Consider the following 22,727-nt stretch of genomic DNA (forward strand, 5'->3'; position numbering starts at 1 on the left):
TTCTTATTCCTGTCATTTTTGACTTTGAATAAGAAATTAGAATGTTTTGAACTTAAAATATGCCTGCTGAACCACTTTCGATGAGTCTTAATGCCTGAAAAACAATAAAGGGGGTATAATAGTATAGGTAGGTAGTGCGCCATCGACAGTGAGCCGCGCGTGCCGACTGTAGGATGGTTTTTTAGCGCTAATTTCGGCCAGCACAACTTTCTTCAAACAAATAGATATTGAGTATCCTTCCCGACCTCCAATTGCAACAAAAATTGGTATGCTTACTTAAAGACTTACAAGGAAAGTGTCCGAAAAATTTAAAGCATATCCAACCATCAGACATTATGTTACAGCTAAAAGTAGCGTATTTTGCCCCATTTTGATCACTATATCAACTCCGATATCCACCAAATTTTTCGGACAGTTGTGAAAGCCCTATTGGAAGGTCGTCGCCAATTTCCAGAATGATCTCATTTAAGGAACTGAAGATAAATCCGAATAATACGACAAAAATGGTCAAATTTGGACGAATTTGGTCAAATTACGCGACTTTTACAGCTACTTTTGCTCCAAAAGCCGCGCACCATCAAATATGGCACCTAGGCGAAACTCACTGATCTTTCCAAAAAGGTATGACAAATTTGGTATTGGGGAAATTCTCACAATCTCTAGAAAACAGTGGTACAAAAATTTTTAAAATCCGAGCAAGTTTATTTTTATCGTGCACCTCCTAGTATAGGGGGTTAATAGTAAAGGAGTAAATAGTAAAGGGGTAAATAGTAAAGGGGGGAAATAGTAAAAGAGGTAAATAGTAAAGGGGGTATAATAATGAAGGGGGTAAATAGTTCAGTGAATATAAGAGGCACGGTCATGCTTGCCAGCACTGTGATACTTGGTAACTTAAAAGAGATGAACTAAAATAAAAACCAACAAAAATGAAAACCAACTTTCAGATAATTCTAAACTTTCCTATATAAATATAATGGCACGTGACAAATCAATTACAAACATGAGGTGTGGACTGTGGAGCTTAAAAAATGATTGGAAGTTTTTCAGTTGTCATGTGGCACGTGAAAGGAATAAATAAAAGTGCAGTGCAATCTCCTAGGTGATAATAAATAGTTAATGCTTTTGTGGTCCAAAACGATGCTGAAAGTGGATTCTTGGAAATATATATACAATAGATTATGCTTGTGAGGTGAAAAGATGCTGAAAGTGGATTGATTAATGCGTGTTAAAATATATTATAGTGACTAAAATACATAACTATGAAATGGAATTAAACGGAATTAAACGGAATTAAACGGAATTAAACGGAATTAAACGTAAAGTTGTCTGAGATGGCACTAACAGTTTTAATACTTTCAACACTACTATATAACAAATAATTTGAGGTGTGACAACATGATTCGGCGGGTCACGCTATAGCAATTGCCGTGTTGAAGAGCTCTATACTACGGGTACGTATTCGTGTTGAGTGCCCTAAAAGGGAGCTGGATATTTCATTGCTGTTATCGTTTGAACGCAGTTTAGCTTGAAGAATTTACGCTGTCTGTGTTATTTGAAGAAAAATCGTGATCAATCAGTTATTTCAAAACCTACCCAATAACCCCTACCCTACTACAAGGGTAACTTGCTTTCAAGTTTCTGTCGCACATCTTTTCAGACCCGGCTGGATCCAGCATCCTACATCGTGTCTGGGTACTGCTCTTTGAAAATGCCAGCGATACTAGAGAATCAGAAAGTTGTGCTTGGAGGTCTTGCAAACATAGCTGATGAGCACGCCAAGAAAGCCCTTGCGAGCTATAGTCCTTCACTGCCTTATGGTGAAAATAAAACTAACGTCAAGAAGTGCAATGCCCAGCAGCTAGAGGCTTGTGCAAAATTAGTTGGACTCAAAGCCAGGTCAGAGGATGGTAAGGAAAAGCTTTATCGAAACCAGGATATCCTGACTGACAGAATAATCCTGAAGATAGAGTCACTATTTGAAGCTGAATGCAGTGACTGCAAGTTAGTGTACCAGAACACACTGGAATCCACGCCTCTTTTCACCTGCAGATTGTGCCTATTGGGAAGTCACGACTGTGAGGAGCTGAAGAAAAAGGCAACGAGTATGAGTGAAACAAATCCAAAAGGATTTGTCTGGATGTGCCACGTGTGTCTGGAAAAGAATGAATTGGAGGATATGCTGCTTTCATCAAACCCTCCAAAACAAGGCTCACTGAAACTGATTCCGAAACAAGCACTTAGTGCTAGTGTCGACAAACTGGACACTATTACAGAGTCAGAGGAAAATACAGAAGGTATTTAGTAACCCTATGAGTGCCGATATTGATGAATGTATGAAGAGCCAAGGATTACCTCAGGGACTGGATTCCGGATTCAACGAGCTAAGCTTCACAAGAAAAGATATCATTAAAGCATTAGGAGAACTGGATCCCTATTCGGCCGCACCTGACGGAGAGATTCCTGCTAGGATACTCACAGCCTGCAAAGAACAACTTGCAGACCCGCTAACACTCCTCTGTCAGGAATCGTTCAGCAGTGGGTATATACCAGCGGAATTAAAGACCCAATATATCACCCCTATCTATAAGAAGGGGGACAGAACGGACCCAGCAAACTATAGACCAGTGTCTTTAACCTCGCACATCATAAAGACATTTGAGCGTGTAATCAGAAAAAACCTGGTTCGTCATTTGGAAGAGAACATGATGATCAATACGAACCAGCATGGGTTCAGAAAAAAGAGGAGTTGCATGACGCAGCTTCTCAGTCACATCGAACAGATCTATAAATCACTCAACATTGATGAAGAAGTTGATGTGATTTACCTCGACTTTGCCAAAGCTTTTGACAAGGTCGACCATGCAGTGCTGCTAGCCAAGCTTGGTCGATACGGAATTGGTGGTCAGGCTTTAAGGTGGATCAAAGAGTTTTTGCTAAACAGAAAACAAACAGTCGTTGTTGAAGGTCGCAAATCATCCTTCCAGCCAGTGGCAAGTGGGGTGCCACAAGGGACAGTCCTAGGACCGATCCTATTTATCCTGTACATCAACGATCTGTTGAACAGCATTAGCTATAGTAACGGATTCAGCTTTGCAGACGACACAAAGCTGATTGGGGCTATCCGAGGAATGAGTAGTGTGGAGTTACTGCAAGATGATCTCAACATAGTCATCGAGTGGTCACGTGTTAACAACATGGAGCTACACGAACAGAAGTTTGAGGTTGTAAACTACCCCCTGAATGGATCAAAAGCTCTAAGAGAGCTCCCGTTCTACCCAGAGACTGTTGAGTATACTACACCAAAAGGACACGCAATATCACCACAGGAAACTGTCAGAGACCTTGGAGTGTATGTTAGCAGCAGTAGGTCATGGGGTCCTCACATTGAGAAGACAGTTCAAGGAGCTAGAAAAATGGCGGCTTGGACATTGAGTGCCTTTAGAGACCGGTCACAAGTAGTCATGCTGACTTTATACAAAAGCATGGTTCGCTCCAAGCTAGAGTACTGCTGTCCAGTCTGGAACCCTACAAAAGTCACAGAGATACAAAAGCTGGAGACTGTACAGAGATCCATTAATAGAAAGATATCTGGCTGCCGTGATCTCCAGTACTGGGACAGGCTGAAGAAGCTTAACTTGATGTCCCTTCAGAGGCGGAGAGAGCGTTATTCTATTATTCATGTATGGAAAATTCTTAATGAACATGCTCCGAACGATACGGGCTTCAAGTTCAAGTCTCATCAAAGGCATGGTATTAAGGCAGAGATCCCAGCCATGAACAAAAACGCACAGTTGTCGGTAAGAACAGATTACGACAACAGCTTTAGAGTTAGAGCAGCTCAGCTCTTCAACGTGCTCCCATCGGAGCTCCGGAGTATCACATTGCTAGACAGTTTCAAAGTTGGTCTAGGCAGATTTATGGAACAGTACCCAGACACACCACCGGTTCCGGGCTACACTCCGACAAACGATAACTCAATGCTGAGCTGGAGGAGGACGCACTCGATGCAGTTGTCCTGCGCACGCCCTGCCAAACTCACCAAAACGTACCAAAACGTACGTAACACCATCGTCTCGACTATACATGAATGAATAACATACCTAGAGTAAGTAAAATTCGAATTTCAAGAATCATGAAAATTTGAAACAAAATCACTTAAAATTTAACTCCCGTACAAACAACCGAAATAGAAATAATTGCTGAAATAATAATTTAACATAAGAGGAAGTAGTAAAAGGCAACTTCAATGATCACTAAACTACGATATCAGTATTCGAGTCCACAAAAGACACATTCATACTCGAACAGTCCTCCCACTCACAGTCACAACGTACTGGAAACAGTAATCACTAGTGTTCCATGCTCGTACAACAGATCGTGAAATCTGCATAATGATGGTTGATCTGTATTATGTCTGTTGAGTTGGTAGTCCTGATGGGGTGACAGGCAGTATTGGCGTCTTTTTCGGGTTCCTGATGCGGTGACAGTTGCAAAGGAATTTGCCCAGTTCTTGCACATGGGCAGAATTCATGATAGCTCCGTATTCCTTGAGCAGCAAAAGACTCTTAAGGTTTTCCGACAGTGAGAGTCTCGCTGAGTGGTACATTGGACATTCGGTGAGGCAGGGTTCTTCATTTTCAATGATTGTTCCTTCGAAAAAGGGGAAATATTCTAAGCCTTGAACGTTCTCCTTGTTGCAGCAGAATCTGCAGGCTCTCGTCCACGTTCCAGTTTCTTTTGTGTATCTCCCTCTCTCAATAAGAAGGTCATGGCTACTGGAGCGGATTTTTGCTATGTGCATGCGACATTGACTATTCTTTAGATTGAGATACTGCTCCTCTCCGAATACCTGTTTGATAGTGCAGTAAAATTGCATTTTCTTTTGGGATGCTAAATCTGTTCTCCAATCTTTTACAAAGTGATCGACCAAATTTCCATGTGCAGTTGAGGTCGTTCCTTCTGCTCTGCGTTGGTCGGATCGAGCGAATTTGGCCGCTTTGGATTCAGACTGAGCGATCGAGTTCCAGGTCTTATACCAAGAGAGGTTTAGATTCTTCTGCTCTTGGAATGTCTGATGTACAAGAAAGTTGACGCTGCTCACGTTGGGTGATGTCTGAGACAATCTGTCGAAGTATCTCAGGCATTGTGGTAGTACCGACAGGGCCCATGGTAACCTGCCCGTATCTCCGTAACAGAAGTTGTTGTTAGCTTTCTTGTGTAAGCCGAGCACCCACTTCAGCATTTTCAGGTGTGTTGTCTCAAGTGCGTCCTTTGTTGCAGCTCTAGCAAGGTTCTGTCTTGAACCATCAGCGCAAGCCATCTCCTTTGCCATTTTTGTACACGGTAGCCATATCTGACAGGCATACGTAGCGACTGGTTTAACGAGGCTGTCTATAAGCTTGAGCATGGTTTTTGTTGTTAATGCTCGAGTGTCGACCATGCGTCTGATCGAGAAAAATGCTCTTAGTGCTTTTTTCCTCAGTTCGTTCATGGCACCTTTAAATGAACCGTTGAGACTGAATTGAATGCCTAGATAGCAGTAAGATTTGGCCGATGAGATGTCCAGGTTCCCTAGTTTGAACCCGTAGGAGCACTTCAGCAAACGAGAGCTCGAGTTGAATACCATGATTTTGGTTTTGTCGATGTTAATTGACAGTTCCCATTTACTTGCAAATTCGTGCAGGCAATCAAGTTGTTTCTGCAGGATTTTGGCGTCGAGTGCCAAAAGTATCAGGTCGTCTGCCCACAGAAGATGGCTGACCGAGAAGCCGCTCAGTTCTGGAATTGACAAGTCCTCAAGAGCTGCTAGTTTTTTTTTTATTGAAATCTTTCAAATCAGTCAATTACATACAAGTTTACACAATGAATTAGTTAAATATAATATTGTCCTCTAAGCATGGATTGTCAAAGTTGAAATTGTCTCGGACAAAATGTATGTAACCAAAGGACCTGAGGGTCACCAAAACACAGATATTGAGTGCAAATGCAGCTCCTGCACAAGCATGGGCCCTTATAAAATTGTAATAAGTTACTTTAAACAAAATCACACACCAATTCAATCAATTCATAAAATATTGTGCTGTGAGATGAAATTGAGAAATATGTGAATGCAGACAGCAAGAATAGATAATTTTGAATAAACTATTTTACGGATTTGTTTCTATTGAATAGTCAAGTTCAGAGTCCGAATCCACCGGGATAATTTTCCCCCACATGTAAGTGGAAAGTTTACTTTTAAAATCAGTGATACTCTATATCTCACGGATATCTAGAGGAATGTGATTCCACTTAGTGTGGGTCCTATAGAAGAAATTCTTGGCAAAAGCGTTGGAGCTTGCTCGAGGTGAGATAGAGCTTACAAAACATAGAGAGTCCATGTGACTATTTCTGAGCCTTGAGTGGCCTTGAAATGGTTGCAAATATGAGGGTAAAGTGACAGGTATATGTTGCTTCACGATTTTAAAGAAGAAGATGAGATCCAAGAAGTCAAAGCGGTCTTCAATCGGCATAATCTTCAGCTGTCTGCATTTTTGAATGTATGTGGATGGTGGATAACTCATATACTCCTCGTGAAGAATCCACTTAATAGCACGCTTTTGGAGGCCCTCCAGCTTGCTTATCTGGGATTTTGTGACTGGTCTCCATATAACCGAGCAATGCTCAAATAGGCTCCTCACTAAAGTGAGATACAGTACTCTACGACGATTTACGTCTTGGACAAAATAACAATTTCTTCTCGCCATGCCTAATTTTTGGTTTGCCTTAGAAAGGACTTTGGAGCACTGATCTTTCCAATCGAGATTTGATGTCACAATTACACCCAGATCCTTTTCATGATCAACATAGTCAAGTGTGATTCTTCCCATGGAGTATACAAAGTTAAAGAGTGGTAGGACACTAAGGAGGGAAACTGTTTCGGATATCCTTCCTGCGACGGTGAGGACCTTACATTTGTCGGGATGAAATCTCATTTTATTAGAAAGTGACCAGTCATGGAGATAATCAATGTCCTTCTGCAGTCGCAGGATATCAGACTCCGAAACAATTTTACGCCAAATTTTAGTATCATCGGCATACAGTGACAGTTGTGTGCCTGGTGAAATCCCCACTGATATATCATCAATGAACATAATGAACAGCAATGGTCCCAAAATTGACCCTTGAGGTACACCAGACTGGGCGTTTCTCATAGAAGAAAACTTGCCACTTATCAAGACCTGTTGTTGCCTGTCTCTTAGATAATCAGTGATGAATTTCAGTAGCCTCCCATCAATACCAAATTTGCTCTTTAGCTTAAATAATATAAGATCATGGTTAACCGAGTCAAATGCTTTGGCAAAATCAAAGTAGACTACATCTGTTCTCATATTTTCATTCAGTGAGAGCGCTAGGCTGTCGCACAGTCCTACAAGATTAGTTGCACAAGATCTCTCAGCTCGGAAACCATGCTGTTTGTCATTGATCATGCCATTAGTAAGTGCCAATAACTCATCTCTTATTATGCGTTCAAGAACTTTTGTGATTAAGCATGTAAGAGAAATTGGCCTATAATTTGAAACCTCATGTTTATCCCCTTTCTTGAATATTGGTACAATGTGCCCCAGTTTCCACTCCCTTGGTAGTGTCCCAATGTTGTAGCATGAATGAAAAAGTATTGATATAGGGTATGCGAGCCCAACCGCACAGTTTTTCAAAAGTTTCCCATGGATACCATCAGGTCCATAAGCTTTATTAGCATTAATATTGGAAAGGATTTTGCGAACCCTTCTGTGGTCAAATTCAATATCAAAGCGCCAATCATTAGAGTAATCTATATCTATGTCATAAGTTGATGCCTCAGAGAACTGCTCGAAGAAAAAGTCATTAAATAGGTTGGCCTGGTCTTCAGGGCAGTTGCGGACAGTGCCTTTGTGGCTTACAAACTCAGGGATCCGCTGACTAGCTGTCTTCGATTTGACATAGGACCAAAATTTTTTTGTTATTAAAGCACTATCATCAGATTCATTTAATGTTTCCCTCATTTTTTGAGCAACCACATTTTTGAAATTTTTCCTAGCAAGGGAGAATGCAATTTCAGCTCTATCACTTTTATGCCTTTCTTTATGTAATCTCACTTTCTTACGCCATGCATCATAACACTCCGAGTCAAACCATGGATCTTGGCCATCAGTCTTGACAGAGCATTTTTTAACAAATTTATCTGTGACATTAAAAAGTTTGTCCTTAAATTTTTTCCATCCAATTTCAGGTTCTGTGCCATTGAGCAATGCATCCCAATTCGTGTGTCGGAGTTCATGGTTTAGCCTCTCCCAGTTCACAGTCTTAAAGTTATAGCACATACGCCTGACTGGCTTCTTCCTACCAACTTTAACGTTGATCTTAAAATTGATGGGGAAGTGGTCAGACTTGCAAGCACTATCTCTCTCACCTACCATTAGGTCATTAATATTTGACACAGAGTTTGTGAGCAATAGGTCAAGTGTTTTGCCTTTGCAGTGGGTAGGTGTTAACACACATTGTTGAAGGCCTAGATCAACAAAAGATTCAACAAAAGATTGCTCAATAGGACAGGAGCTAATGGAGAGGTCATAAATGTATACTTTGAAGAGCTCCGGCGACATTGGATGCCCCTGTTCGGTACCAATGGTGACATCGATGGTGTCCGACAGCTTCTTGCTCAGTTTGATACGGGTAACTGAGTTGCTGTACATGTTCTGGAGGCAAGAGAAGAAGCTTTCTCCGATACCAAGTCTACTGAGTTTATACATGAGAGCCTCCCTGCAGACTGTGTCGAACGCCTTACGATAGTCCACGAAACAAGCGAATATTTTCTTCTTCAGCTTCTTTGTGTACTTCTCGATGATCGTTGTAAGGATATGGTCAGAGCACTGGGCACCAGCTCTGAATCCGAGTTGGTGAGGGAAGTCGGGACAGACGACTTTACGGAATTCGATCAGCCTATCAAGGAGGAGGGATGCAAAGAGTTTTCCAAGGCAACTTCCTACTGTGATTGCTCTATAGTTATCGGGGTTCTGCTTGTCCCCCTTTTTGTGTAGGGGGGGGGGGGGGGTAGTTATTGAGCAGTTCCAGGGGTAGATTCCTTGCGTTAGGCAACCATTGAATAGTTTCAGAAGGACTTTTTGGAGACCGAGTTTGGAGCTCTTGAGCATCTCGTTGGAGATAAGATGAAAGATCACATGAAACGCTTTTGTTATTCTGGAGCTTATTGGTGACTTTCTCCAGTTCTTGGATAGTAAACTCTGTGTTGAGTTTTTCAAGTTCGACTGATGGCTCGAGGTGGTACTCGGTTCCCTGTTCACCAGCTTCGTTGGTCGAAGTGTTCGTTTGTAGTCCACCGTGTGAGGGGTCCTTGCACTTTTGATTGTATAGGTCGTTGAAGAACTTGTGAAATGCGACCAGGTCATATATGTCGAATGTATCAGGGTCCTTGCAAGCGGACGAGAGGTCTTTTAAAGCAGCCCAGTTGATGTTGTTGCTGTGGTTGATTTTCTCGTTAAGTTTGTATAGGTAAGCTCCCTTTCTAGCTCGTGTTTGTGCCCTGTATTCTTTCTTACGGAGGTAAAATCTTGCTCGGTTGGATTCCACGAGCATAGGATCGATGTGGGTGTTATTCTTGGCTCTTTCGTCTCTACAGACTAATCGTTTAGCATGCCTACAACTCCAATCAAACCATTTGTTTTTGTTAGTACTGGGCTTTCCACTTTTCTGGGTGGTAACTTGACTTGCCAGGTTAGTAAAGGTGGCAATCACAATTTCATTGAAACTGCGAATGTCGTCAGGGGAGGAAATATCAGTTTGAAGAAGAGAATCAACTTTTTCTTTGAATTGAGCGGTGTTCTGGGCTGACTTGAATTTTTCTGTGGTACCAAGTCCAGAGCAGGCATCTTTGGTCCACTTGAATGGCTTCGGGATCGATGCGAATTTGAGCTCCATTTCATTCGAGATGTCGCCAGCCATCACAATGTTCCTTATGTTAGTGGTTAAAGTGGTGGATATTGGTCTGTGGTCAGAATAAGGGGTGAGGTCACCAACTTTGAAGAACCTTGCCCGATGAAGAAGGCTGTGGGACACGCAAATGTAGTCGACCGTACTTACTCCATTTCTTTGAATGCAAGTTGGACTGCCAAATATGTCCCCAATTGTCCTTCCGTTTAGGATTATCATTCCAGTTGTCTGGAGTAGCTCAATGAAGGGTTTGCCGTTGGAGTTGAGAATCCGATCTTGGTTGTTTCTAGAAGCTACCTCAGTAGGAGATATAGAATGCTGGGGAGGATCGAGTTCAACTTGAAGGTCTCTAGACTCGCATGGTATAAGGAAGTCGTTCAATGTGCCGGTCCGCGCGTTCATGTCACCAAGTATGGCAGCATCTTCGGAGTCGGGGATATTTGATAGACACTCTTCTAAGTGCTCACAAGTGGTTGTATATTGTTCCATTTTGGAAATGGAAACACGTAAGGAAAATGGCTACAAAAGATGATATGATATAAAAAATAACTAAAATAACGCACAACAGTATATAGTATACTTAATTGTGGGTGGCGTCGTCTGCTTACAGTGCTCAATCGGCAAGCCGAGAGCTATTTTATAATTTGTATAGTATATACTTATATAGAACAATGATAAAAATCAATAATTATAATATGAACATGCGATGACTAACTAAAAGTCCAGTGCAATCTCCTAGGTGATAATAAATAGTTAATGCTTTTGTGGTCCAAAACGATGCTGAAAGTGGATTCTTGGAAATATAATATTCTTATTAAGGATACAATATTTTCTAACACGCATTAAGAATCTTTCCTAGTTCTATAGAAACTATATTACAAGTTTGAAATATTAAATATTATCAGTATTATAGCTAATCAAGTAGATCCACCGACCAATTCTAAGAAATGTGGCACTTGTAAAATACGTTTAACAAAGAATTTCATCCATTACTTTGTTGTGTAACATGTAAAGCAACTAAACATCATGCTACAGAGGTGTTTTAGGATGTGTGAAGTGTTGCGAGGAGAATATTGCAGGTTTGAATGTAAACTGCATCGATCTGAACGAGAACTACTGCACAGAGTCGGACAAAATTTCATTCAACCCGTACCACAGAGATTGTTTAATAAATGATATAGGAGATAAGCTAGATGATCACGAGGGTTGCTCTGATTAATAATAATAATAATAACATTTGTAGTAGTGTAGGATTGTTTGAATTTCTTTTTGCTAGGTTTTATAATATTTATTTGTATAATTTGTGATTGTTTCTCCCGGTTTTCTTCCCTTGCGTAGCAAGCCCTGTCTCTTGTAAAAACAACCTCGAAAGATTTGTAGATACACATAGTCTCTACACCTTTCCCCTCTGGTCCCTAGGGTCAGCTGATCCCGGGCCAGAGGAAAACTACCGACTGCCAAGGTTTGACGCCTAGGCAGTCGAGACCTCTTATTGAGACCCTTTATAATAATAATAACAAAGTATTTATATCCCGCTCATATTAGCAACTAGTAACCAAGAATGGTACTAGCTACTAATGTCAGAGCGGCTCTCATAACAAAGAGAAAACTATAATAATTAAGAATTCTCCAACAAAAGAAATTCTCATTTTCCTTTAAGCTGCTTAATGGTAACACTAACTTTTAAAAACTATATACGACAGACATGGTGGTACAATCAGACATCAGATGGATTAAACTATAAGAGAAAAATAATAATCTCGACACATATTGGTTACCTTTATTTATTCAAAAGAATTTAATTAATTGAACTTTATTATACACTCTTCTTTATTTGTAGATCAAAACAACAAACACAAACTGTGGCCTGCATCCCCGTCAATACCACACAATCATTTAATGAGTTGCTCGAAGGTAGTAGACCAGGCCGACGGATCCCCAGTCCGATTTCCCTGAGTATTGTCGCACCCAATTAAGGGAACTCGCACACTACATCACCCTGTACCCAACAGCTTGCAAGCAAGCTGCCGTTCACCCACCGGTTCACTGAGGTACAGGTAGATTGCCGAAGCATGTGCTACCAACTCTGCAATCATGTGGTACCGGCCAAGGATACAGGTTAAAAAAATAAAAACAAGCCAGGGTATGGAAAATGGCAGTCTAGTCTCTCCGTGTAAGTGTAACTATACACACAACTCATGGCAGTTAAAAAATCCCATGGAATAATGTACAAACTAAGGCCAGGTTCTAGGAACTTTCTAAAAAAGAAAAAAGAACACGAATATAAATACGACTAGGTATGTTCTAAATGATTGAAAAAATGGGTTTTTAAAGCCCGTTTAAAATATCAATGTTGTTAGCTTTTCTTACCGTATACGGTAGCAAGTTCCAGAGTTTTGGGGCTGCGTTGCTAAACCTCCTATCACCTAGCCTGATTTTGCTGAGTCTACTAACCTTAAACCTTAAGTCATTACCAGACAGTTGCCGTGTTTTAGAATATGCTGCCTGGGAGTCAATCTGAAGAAGATCAGACAGATATTATGGTGGTGCTTGGCTGTACATAACCTTGTACGCCAGAAGACATATCTTGAAACTTATTCGTTCTTCAATGGGGAGAATGTGTGCTTTTTTGTAGTATTCGAGAAGATCTACATCACGGTCATCGATGTTATAGATGAATCGTATTCCAGCATTCAGTACAGATTTGAGCTTTTTCAGTGACTTCATCGGTAGGCAAACATACAGTGCATTACAGTAGTCAAGCTTTGATACTGTAATGGATTATTGGAACGAACTATCTTCTTTCTTACAGGGCTGTGAATACAAGCAGCCGACGCACGTAAAATCTGCGAATCGCAACGAGCTCAAGATTTTTTCTCTAAATGTGAGATCACTACATAATAACATCAGCTACTTCCGGGAGGAGATCGACAAATATAGCAATTTCGATATTTTAAGTTTTAATGAAACCAACTGTACTCTGAATAAATTACCGAACGGGATTACTGACCTTATTTTGCAAAATTTCTACGAGCCTATCCAGCAAGACCCTGTAAGGAAAACAGGCAGGGGAGGGGGTTTAACAATATATATCAACAAACGGGTCTGTAATCGGGAACAAATTGAATCTTTTAGGCCAAATTTTGAGGGAGATGGTGACTTGAACGGGGAGATTCACAACTGCAAAGGCTTCAACAAAACTAAAATGTTAGTTAATGTTTATCGCTCTCCTTCCAGGAGTATTGACAAATTTACCGAAATTCTAGATAATCCAATTCGAAGTCTTGATCTGCACTTTCGTAAACACATCGTTTTTACCGGTGACTATAATGTTGATTTAGTAAAACACGAAAAAGATGTAGCAGGGAAAAATCTTATCGCAGTTTATGAAAAATACGGATTTGTACAACCATGGTGTCAAGGCCCACTCGTGTAACTGATCATACTTACATACGGTAGTAACACTTTTAGACAATCAGTATTTTTCAAAATTCCACTGCTTGCCATCACTGAAACAAACTTAAATATAACGTGTCTTCCCAGCTTATTTTCAATAAATATTTACAAGTCTAATGCAAAACTTGATCTCGGTGCATCATAATAACTGTCACCGCTCACTTCACCGCTCACTTCACTTCAGACACACAAACACACAAACACACACACACACACACACACACACACACACACACACACACACACACACACACACACACACACACACACACACACACACACACACACACACACACACACACACACACACACACACACACACACACACACACACACACACACACACACACACACACACACACACACACACACACACACACACACACACACACACACACACACACACACACACACACACACACACACACACACACACACACACACACACACACACACACACACACACACACACACACACACACACACACACACACACACACACACACTACACAGTACCACATGACACACAACCTGCACAGAGCTCAGCAATCATTTCTAAACGGCCAGCTGATTTTGATAAAGTAACATCGTGATCCAGCGTGATCAATTACTTTAAGTTCAACGGCTGCACCCCTGACTTTTAACTTAAGATAAGAAACGTATATATTAGGACATTTGTAATATGATAAAATTTAAAGTTTTGATGTGTGAATTAAAGCTTGGTGTGAGAATTAGTGTGGAAATAAGAGAGATATTTATTTTATTATATTATCAATATCATATTTCTTAATTAAGTGATAGTAAGTAATATTATTTAAACTACAGATGATATTATTTCAGTTAGAATCGACATGAATGTTACGATTTCAGTATTTATTTTTATATTATATTGTACTTAATAAACCGGTTTCAAAGCCCTTAAGGGTGGCCCTCGGGTCTTTAAAACAAAACAAATCACTTTACAGTCGATCTTCCAGATTGTTCTAAAAGTAAAAGGGCCCCACAGTTGAAACCAACTGTCGGGGCCCTTGATGCGGTGATGCGGTCTGATATGACTGCGGTCCGGCTGATTTGATATTCAAACCGTGGTCTGGGAATATTCGAGGAATTATAGATTGAGAAGTATACTATAATAGTAGTACAACTACTAGTAGTAGTAGTAATATACGTCTCACGTCCGGTGATAATTACAAATTTAAATTAGACCCTAGCTTTTTATACTTCTATAGACAGCACAACCGTGGTAATGGTATGTTATACCTCCCGATTTAACTTTAACACTGCCATAATCTATCCGGAAGGCGGAATGGATTGATAATTTCATAACAAATCCTGCCAAGTTAATAGAAAACCTGCCGATTTAACTTTAACATTGCCATAATCTATCCGGATCGAAAGGCGGAATCACCTTAATAACACCAAAATGTGTGTGTGTCTGTCTGTCTGATCGTCTGTGTGTCCGTGTGTAATTTCCGGTCGGTTATACAAAAAAACAGTAAGAGTTACGGGACTGGTTTTTTCGGTATAGTGCCGACAAAACTCTGATGAAACCCATAAGAAATTTTTTTTAAATCGGCCGGTGGTAAGTGGTTTAATTGATGGTTTTGTACCACAAATGTTACATAAAATAGCTTGAGCAGAACGGCAAGAGTTACGGGGCTTGCTCTCTCTCTCTCTCTCTCTCTCTCTCATTACTGTATAATATGTTATAGCTGCATTTAAGTAGCGTCATAATTGGATTAGCCCGGAAGATTCGCTGTAATGTTATACCATAAGCTTATTAGGGGAGGGGGGACTGTTAGTGTTAATTGGGGTCTGTTTGGACTGCAGAGAGAGATAGAAAGAGTTCATACGACAATGTTATGCGTGTTTTCAAATATAATAGGCGGGTGTGGTGCGGAGTTAACAAGGGTTAATTTCTATAACGATTTAAATAAAAATGGAAAGCGGTTCAAGACGGGAGTGATGAGGTGTAATAGTCGGTGTTCAGCCCTTATGATCATGGAATGTGGTGCCTCATGGCTAATAATGACTTAATTATCCACAAAAAATAACTGATGATGAGATTATTGTTGAAGAAACTATTGGGTCACCTAATGCGGGTTTTGACTCAGCGGGTAATTACTCCTACCCTTTTTAACTGCGGCAGTGAAATCCCGGCCGAAGGCCGGGTTACACTAGTGGATTGATAATTTCATAACAAATCCTGCCAAGTTAATAGCAACTCCTGCCAAATAACAAATACCTGCGCTGTTGATGCAGGATGACTAGTTGTTGTAGGTTTATAACCTACCATGCAGGACGCGCGCCGAGTTGGACTCGTCGACGGTCCTAATATTTGAAACAATATTCTACAAATATATCACCCGTTAAAGTTTATGAGGCAAGTTTTGCCATTAACAAAAATTGCGCCCGTTAACCACTTTTTGGAGGTGAAGACCTCGTATTTTGACGTATTTCTTCAAACACAGCGTACTTTTTGATAGATTTTTAACTAATTTAGCAACACTGACTGAAAAGTAAAGGGCCCATAGTGATAAAATGGATAGTTTATATTTCCTTATGTTTCAAATTTCACAATGTCAAATACCTACATCTTTAATTTCTAGTAATTTCTAGTAACGGAATATCAGGTTTCTTATTGTGGAGATAACTGCTACCCAAGCAGCAGTTATCGTATCATCTTTACTGACCTGTACCTTTCTTTTGACTGCCCACATTCCGCAAGTATGATAATGGGAGCGGGGAGTGGTAAGGGGGTCAAAAATAGTTCAACTGTACAAACTAATACGCTGGAATATTTAATCACTATTATAATGTTTGAATCACTATACAAACCACTCACAATCTATTTCCAAGAATAAAAACATTCGCAACATAAAACATACAAAGCGGATCAGTTATCCAATTTTATAAAATATACATAGGATAGTCTTACATGTTAAAAAATAGTATTTGTAAAAAGTACTTGATCATCATTAAGTAAATTCTTAAATAAGGTCAAAACACTAATTAATAACATGCATCGAAAAAGCTCACATATTTAACACGCCAATTTAGTTCCTCAGTTCGTCAGGTTTGCAGCAAACAATAACTCAAACGAGTAATAACAAATACTAACTCCTTAATTCATATGGAATCATTTCACCTCACGACTCAGCTTAATATTGCTTCTCACTTGTAGGTTTATAACCTACCAAGAGGGGCGCCCGGTTTGGACTCGTCGACGGTCCTATTCGACGGTAATATTTGAAACAAATATTTTATGAGTATCACCCGTTAGCTTCTCACCACAGCCTCAATTCTGCGAAATCATAAGGTGGTTCATCTAGAACAGCTTTAGTTTGAAACTTAGTTGTAGTGAACGCTGAACTTAGTCGTACTGAACGTACGTTCCAATCATTTTGTAGTGAACGTTTGTGAACGTTAGTGAACGTTAGTCAATATTTTGATAATTTTTCCGATAGTTTTTAACTTCCAGACATCCTGATTCGTGTGCTGATCATATCCCTGATAAGCCGCGGGTGAACACAAAACCCTACTGAATGTAGGGGGGAATGGAGCTCGAGCCACCTTTTGTTGGCAAGACATCCTTGGAACCCTTCAGTCTCTCTAACATAATAAACTGGGTGGCAAACCGAGTTTCCCCTGGTTTTAGCAAATTGACATGAGAATGGGTTCTAAACGTTTTTTCACATTTGTAACTATTTTGTTACAATTCGACAATGTCTCCTTGGTCCAGCTCAACTTCCCGACATCCTCGGCAAGTAGATCGAACTGGTGGGTTACACAGCATGATCCTATGATGTGTTCATAATCAGCTTCGATTAAGCGTCGTAGAGATTTATTGACATTTGGATTGTCTGTTACAACGTGGCAAATCCTGTCGGCGCCAATTTCTTCAATTTTGGCTTTTACAATCTCATACTGACCATTCGCAGTTTTCTCAACCCCTGTAGCATTAACTGCGTCATGAAAAATAATGTCCTGCCTTTGCACGAGGGTGAAGTTAACGAGAGGGTGAGAGGATAGATCCTTCCAACCATCAGTTGTTAGGGTACATGGGAATTGCTCAGTGATCAGCCGTTTCTGGAAAACGTCCACCTGCCGTCTTAGAGAATCTCGTTCATCTGTCAGCATCTTTGCCGGATAATTGGGCTATGTCCGGCATTTTAATTTCATAATAGCAATTAACGTTCCTTATGTTCCGAACGTTAAAATCTTTAGCAAACGCGTTCACAAACTATTTTTAGTGAACGTTCCGTACGTTCACTACAACTAAGGTTTGAAACGCAACATCAGTGTAGAGATGATCACTGTCTGGTGAGGTTCCATCAATAGTGTAGTCAATGTAAGTAGCATCTTCAGAGGTTACTCGGACAACAACATCGTCTTGCTTGTGTTCAGTAGTGGGGATCTGTTCAGGTGTGTTGGGAACTGCAGTATTAACGTAAACTACATTTTCCTGCTTCCTGCGTGAGTGTAGAATATAAATGCACCCAAAATCAATATCATGAAGAGGACAGCTCCTGATGCTATCCAGACTCCTATCTGTTGTGCTGTCTTACAATAGGTTGTACAATTCTCTCCGTAGTGGTATGCACTTCTTTCCTTCTCTTTTGCTATTTTAACACCCACCGAAGTCATCTGTCTCTCCTTCCTCGCATATCTTCTCTTCTGTTGTCAGATTACAAGTACTGGTTCACAGTGTGTGTCACATTTCTGTTCTGGAAAGTAGCTATCGTTGTAGACTTTTTCTCCTGGTCCACTACCGAATGTGGAGCACTCCTCTCCAAAATGGTTCGGTTCAGAGTGCTCACAGTCCTGTTTACTATAAGACACTCTTTATCTCCTTGTTCTGTGTGTATTTCTCTGGATCAGGTGGAGACTGGACAGTGCAGATGTTCCTAATATGGAGTAGGGTTTATGTGTTCATGTGGGGGTTATGAGTAATATGATGTAGTGTTTCGTGTAGGAGTATGAATTATCCGCATTAACACAGCATCTTGTTCTGTTCATGATGCTGATTCCGGGAAGCATGCTCTTTACGCGAGCATCACATTCTGCACTGAGATATTGTTCAATTATAATTTAGAAGCTGTTGCGACGAGTGGTTATAAAATTTACATTATACAGTAATTATGTAGCTTGTTGTTCTGATTCATAGCTTGTTGTTCTGATTCATAGCTTGTTGTTCTGATCACATAGCTTGTTGTTCTGATCTCATAGCTTGTTGTTCTGATCTTTTATAGCTTGTTGTTCTGATCTTTACGATGGCAGATTTGGACTTGGAAAGTATCAATTACATGTGGAATGAGATGTTCACCTGGAGCAAAGAGACTCTGAAGAAATTTGGCAAGCCTTACGGAAAGTTAAAGGACATTGCGGACGCTAAGAACTTCAACAGACTGAATAAGCCGGAGATTGTCGATGTGTGTGGTCGATCTTTTGAGTATACGAACTATCTTATGGATACCGTTGAAGCGTATAAGAATGTGTTGACCAGACTTCAGGGTCAGTTAATTGAGAAGCAAGAGCAGGTTATCAGTGTTCAGGCCGAGCTATCAGCTTGCAAGACTGAGCAACTTGAAGCGATGAAGAAAACTGTGTCAAGTTCAGTTGCTGATTCAGTGAAAGCGGAGTTCCAATCTTACAGCTCAGTCGTTCAAAGTTTGCCAGCACAGTCTCCAGTAATCAGCCCGGAAGCATTGACGTCTGTAGTCAAGACTATTGTTGCAGAGGAGGACCGCAGCAGGAACCTTCTTATCTTCGGCCTGCCTGAGGAAAAAGAAGAGAAGCTCGAATCTCAAGTCAGTGAAGTTTTGGAAACTATTGGCATAAAGCCAAAAGTAGAGGCTCAGAGAATAGGAAAAAAGAAAACGGTTGACTCAAGGCGACCAGTTAAAGTTATCACCTCAAACTCGCTCATCGTTAATCAGATTCTGAGGAATGCCAGGAACCTGCGGCAGACTGAGAAGTTTAAGACAGTTTTCTTGAGCCCTGATCGGTCTGTCGAACAGAGGAAGCTCCGGAAAGATCTGGTACAGGACATGAAGAAGCGGGCACTTGCAGAACCGACCAAAAAGTTTTACATAAAGGACGGGCAAATTTATAATTATTGTGCAGATGAGAGCAACGGTTGACAACTTTTTTTGAGTGTGTGTTTCGTGTGCTGTTTTGAGATGTTTTGGACCATGTTTGTGAGGGACATATTGGTAGCTGTAGTTATTTTCTATACAAGACTGAATAGTCTTCAGGCTTTAGCTGAGCTTTAATTTCCGACGCAGTATTGTTGAGCCACTAGTCCATGATGGGGAATATAAACAATATATTTAACTCTTAATGGTCAAAGCTACTTTTAATTTCATGAATCATACAGATTTTAAAGTACGCTGGTACGATTTTTATCTTATTAAATTGCTGTTCAATATCTATTTTAGTAAACATTAACTGGGGTAGTAAAACCCAGTTCCCAATCATGTTATCATACAAGTTATTTAATTTTTTACTAAATTAAACAATTAATAAAAAACCGGACTCCATTTATGAAACACTCTGTAAGTAAAATTTCTTTAAAAAAATTCTCCTTTACTGAACTAAACACGACTATAATACTGTTAAGAGAAGCAGCTGGAAAACCAGAAATTTTAGATGCATTTTTTATTAGTTCAAAATTCCACGTGGTGGGATGAAAAGGCAGCTGTAAAACTGCAACAAAGAACACAGTGCGAAGACGAAATGTGAAATCCACACCCTAGTATCGCCTACGTTACAATGTTTGGTTCTAGATAACCGTGCAGATTCGTACTTTGAGTAGCGCACTGTTGGGGGTAAGGAGTGTCGTGTTACTGTGGAATAGCGAATCTTCTTTTAAAGCTGTATCATTCAGTAACATTGTCTTATGAGATGTATCACTATAAAATGTTCGAACATGTCTTTATGGATTTATTATTAAATACAAGGTCAAACTCTAACAAATATAATACCCGTTTTAATACCCTATGTTTCAATGTACAACAAGTTGCAGCTGAATACTAACGAACTGGTTTTGTAGTTTGAGGATCTGACTTCATCGCTAAACTGCTGATGAATATAAGGGTACAGTATTCCTTTTCTATAACGCGCCCCTATTATATATACAACGTGGTTTTTTGGGCAAAATGTTTGATCACGTTTATGTTCGGTGGAAATCTTCATTTTGATATGCTTATCAGTTTTGTGACGAAACATAATACTCTGCTCAAATATAAGAAAACGTAAATATGGCTAGACTCTGCTCGCTCCAGGTATAGAGAATAAAAGGAACATAGCTCTTGGTCCCCAGTCCATGAGCCAGGCTATTTCAACACATAATCTTATGGGAACCTATGCATGGTAGATCACAGCAAGGCCGACCAAGACAAAGCTACTTGTCTATGTTACTGAAGGAAGTTGGGACAAACTGTAAAGAGGAACTGCGAACCCTGATGCGGGACAGGGATATATGGAGGAGATTATCTGGCGTAGATCGGACTTAGTTCCGACATAGTAGTAGTAGTAGTATTTCAACACATGAAAATGGCACACAGTGATTTGGATTGCATAAGATTGTAAGTTGTCTCCACATCTAACCCATCTCAAGTCTTGCTAATGCTATGTAGTCCAAATGAAGTGTCATATGCGATAAAATGTTTAGAAATAAATGTCTTTTAGTCAATGATCAAACCATTTATTATTCATTTTGAACTTAAATCTTAATTGCTTCGAATTAGATCACGCATACACAATAGCTGCGATTGATATCTGTTTGGCAGTTGCAGTTGTTTTATTGTGATGGCGTTGTTCTATTTGGTTTTGAACAATAAGTTTGAAGCATTATTTATTAATGTTTTCGTTACATGTTTTAATTGTGCCAGTGCACGAGCTTGCAGCATGAGCGGCGCACAGTCTAATAGATTTTAAAAAGACGGCATCAAATTAAGTTTTAGAAAATAATTCTATTGTATACCAAAATCTTGTCTTTTGATAAATCTACCTATCTACTATATCACAATTATACTCATAATTTCGTTGTTCAGTTGTCTTGCTTGGCTTCAGTACGTGAATCGTGTAGAAAATATTTCACTCGATCCTGTTCCCGTATATTGTATTTTCGTAAGTTAAGTTTACCTATCAGAGCTTTTCATAACAGATTAAAACCAGATCTTTATTTTACGGTGCCACGGTGTGGACTTGCTACACCCGGTCAAAACGAAATATAATACATTTACAATAAAATCATACCATTACAATTAACAAAATAAATTTAATCACAGAATTATAATTGTTGTCTGCATCATGCAACTCATTAGTATTAACTCTATTTAAAATGAACAGTCCTTCGGTTGTAAAGCTGTCTCATTAACGTGATACCGGCTGAACAGAACCGACCCTCGGTTTCAGTTCCTTGTTTAACACTGCCGTCTCGAACCAAAGCTGGACAATTCTCACGAATTCTGGACAAAAAGTTCGAAGTGGAAAAATGTTTGAAAAAAATTCAACGGACTTGAACTTGGACGGACCTTAAATGAACGGACTTTAATTGAACGGACATTAAGATAAACGTTAGGGCCTCCGGCGTTCAATTAATGTCCGTCCAAATAAGGTCCGATAAGGTAATCAAAAGCTATTATTTCTCACGATTTACCCACGACAGTTTGTCCAGCACCAAATTATTAGAATCAATGAACCGAATTATTAGAAATTAGAATCAATGAACATAGTTCATGGCTTTTGTTCATAAATTCCTTTGGTGCTGGATGTTAATAAATACAATTATCTGTATAGACTATAGGTACTATATCATAAAAGTGAAACATTCGAAATATACTGACAAACGGACATGGAATTAAAAAACTATTTAAATACCAACCATCGATGCTGCCATCATCGAAGCTTGTAAATATCTGTCAACTTATACCAACACACACATCATCATATGGTCAGACAGTCTCTCCTCTATTCAAGCTATATCCACACCCTCAACGAGGAGTAGAACTACTAGAGACTGTTACGACACCATCGGCCTTAACAAAACGCCTACATACCATTCGCAAATCAGACACAAGTGCTTGTCCTAAATGCGGCGACGAAGAGGAGACTGTCTCACACTTTCTCGGACAGTGCCCGGCTATTGCCCAAATAATTTTCGGGACTACCACCTCTCTGTCAATGATATATTCGACAACCAACACAACACCACCATCGTCAACTTTGCAAACCACACTAAACGCTTAATGGTGCCAGAGGAGTTGGACCAGACCGGTGTAACATAGCGACTACTCAAA

General features: G+C 40.0%; 1 protein-coding gene across 2 annotated transcripts in view; it reads left to right on the forward strand.

Moving 5' to 3' along the window:
* The first annotated feature begins 1,359 nt into the window (after nt 1-1,359).
* The window catches only part of LOC134820250 (neurobeachin-like protein 1), a 162,517-nt gene continuing 141,149 nt past the window's right edge, over nt 1,360-22,727 (forward strand). For both annotated transcript variants that reach the window (XM_063830476.1, XM_063830477.1), the window contains exon 1: nt 1,360-1,385. The gene's annotated coding sequence lies outside the window, so the exon portion shown is untranslated. The remainder of the gene's footprint in view (nt 1,386-22,727) is intronic.

The sequence above is a fragment of the Bolinopsis microptera genome, chromosome 8, assembly GCF_026151205.1.
Source record: "Bolinopsis microptera isolate Bmic1 chromosome 8, MBARI_Bmic_1.0, whole genome shotgun sequence".
NCBI classification, from domain to species: Eukaryota; Metazoa; Ctenophora; class Tentaculata; order Lobata; family Bolinopsidae; genus Bolinopsis; species Bolinopsis microptera.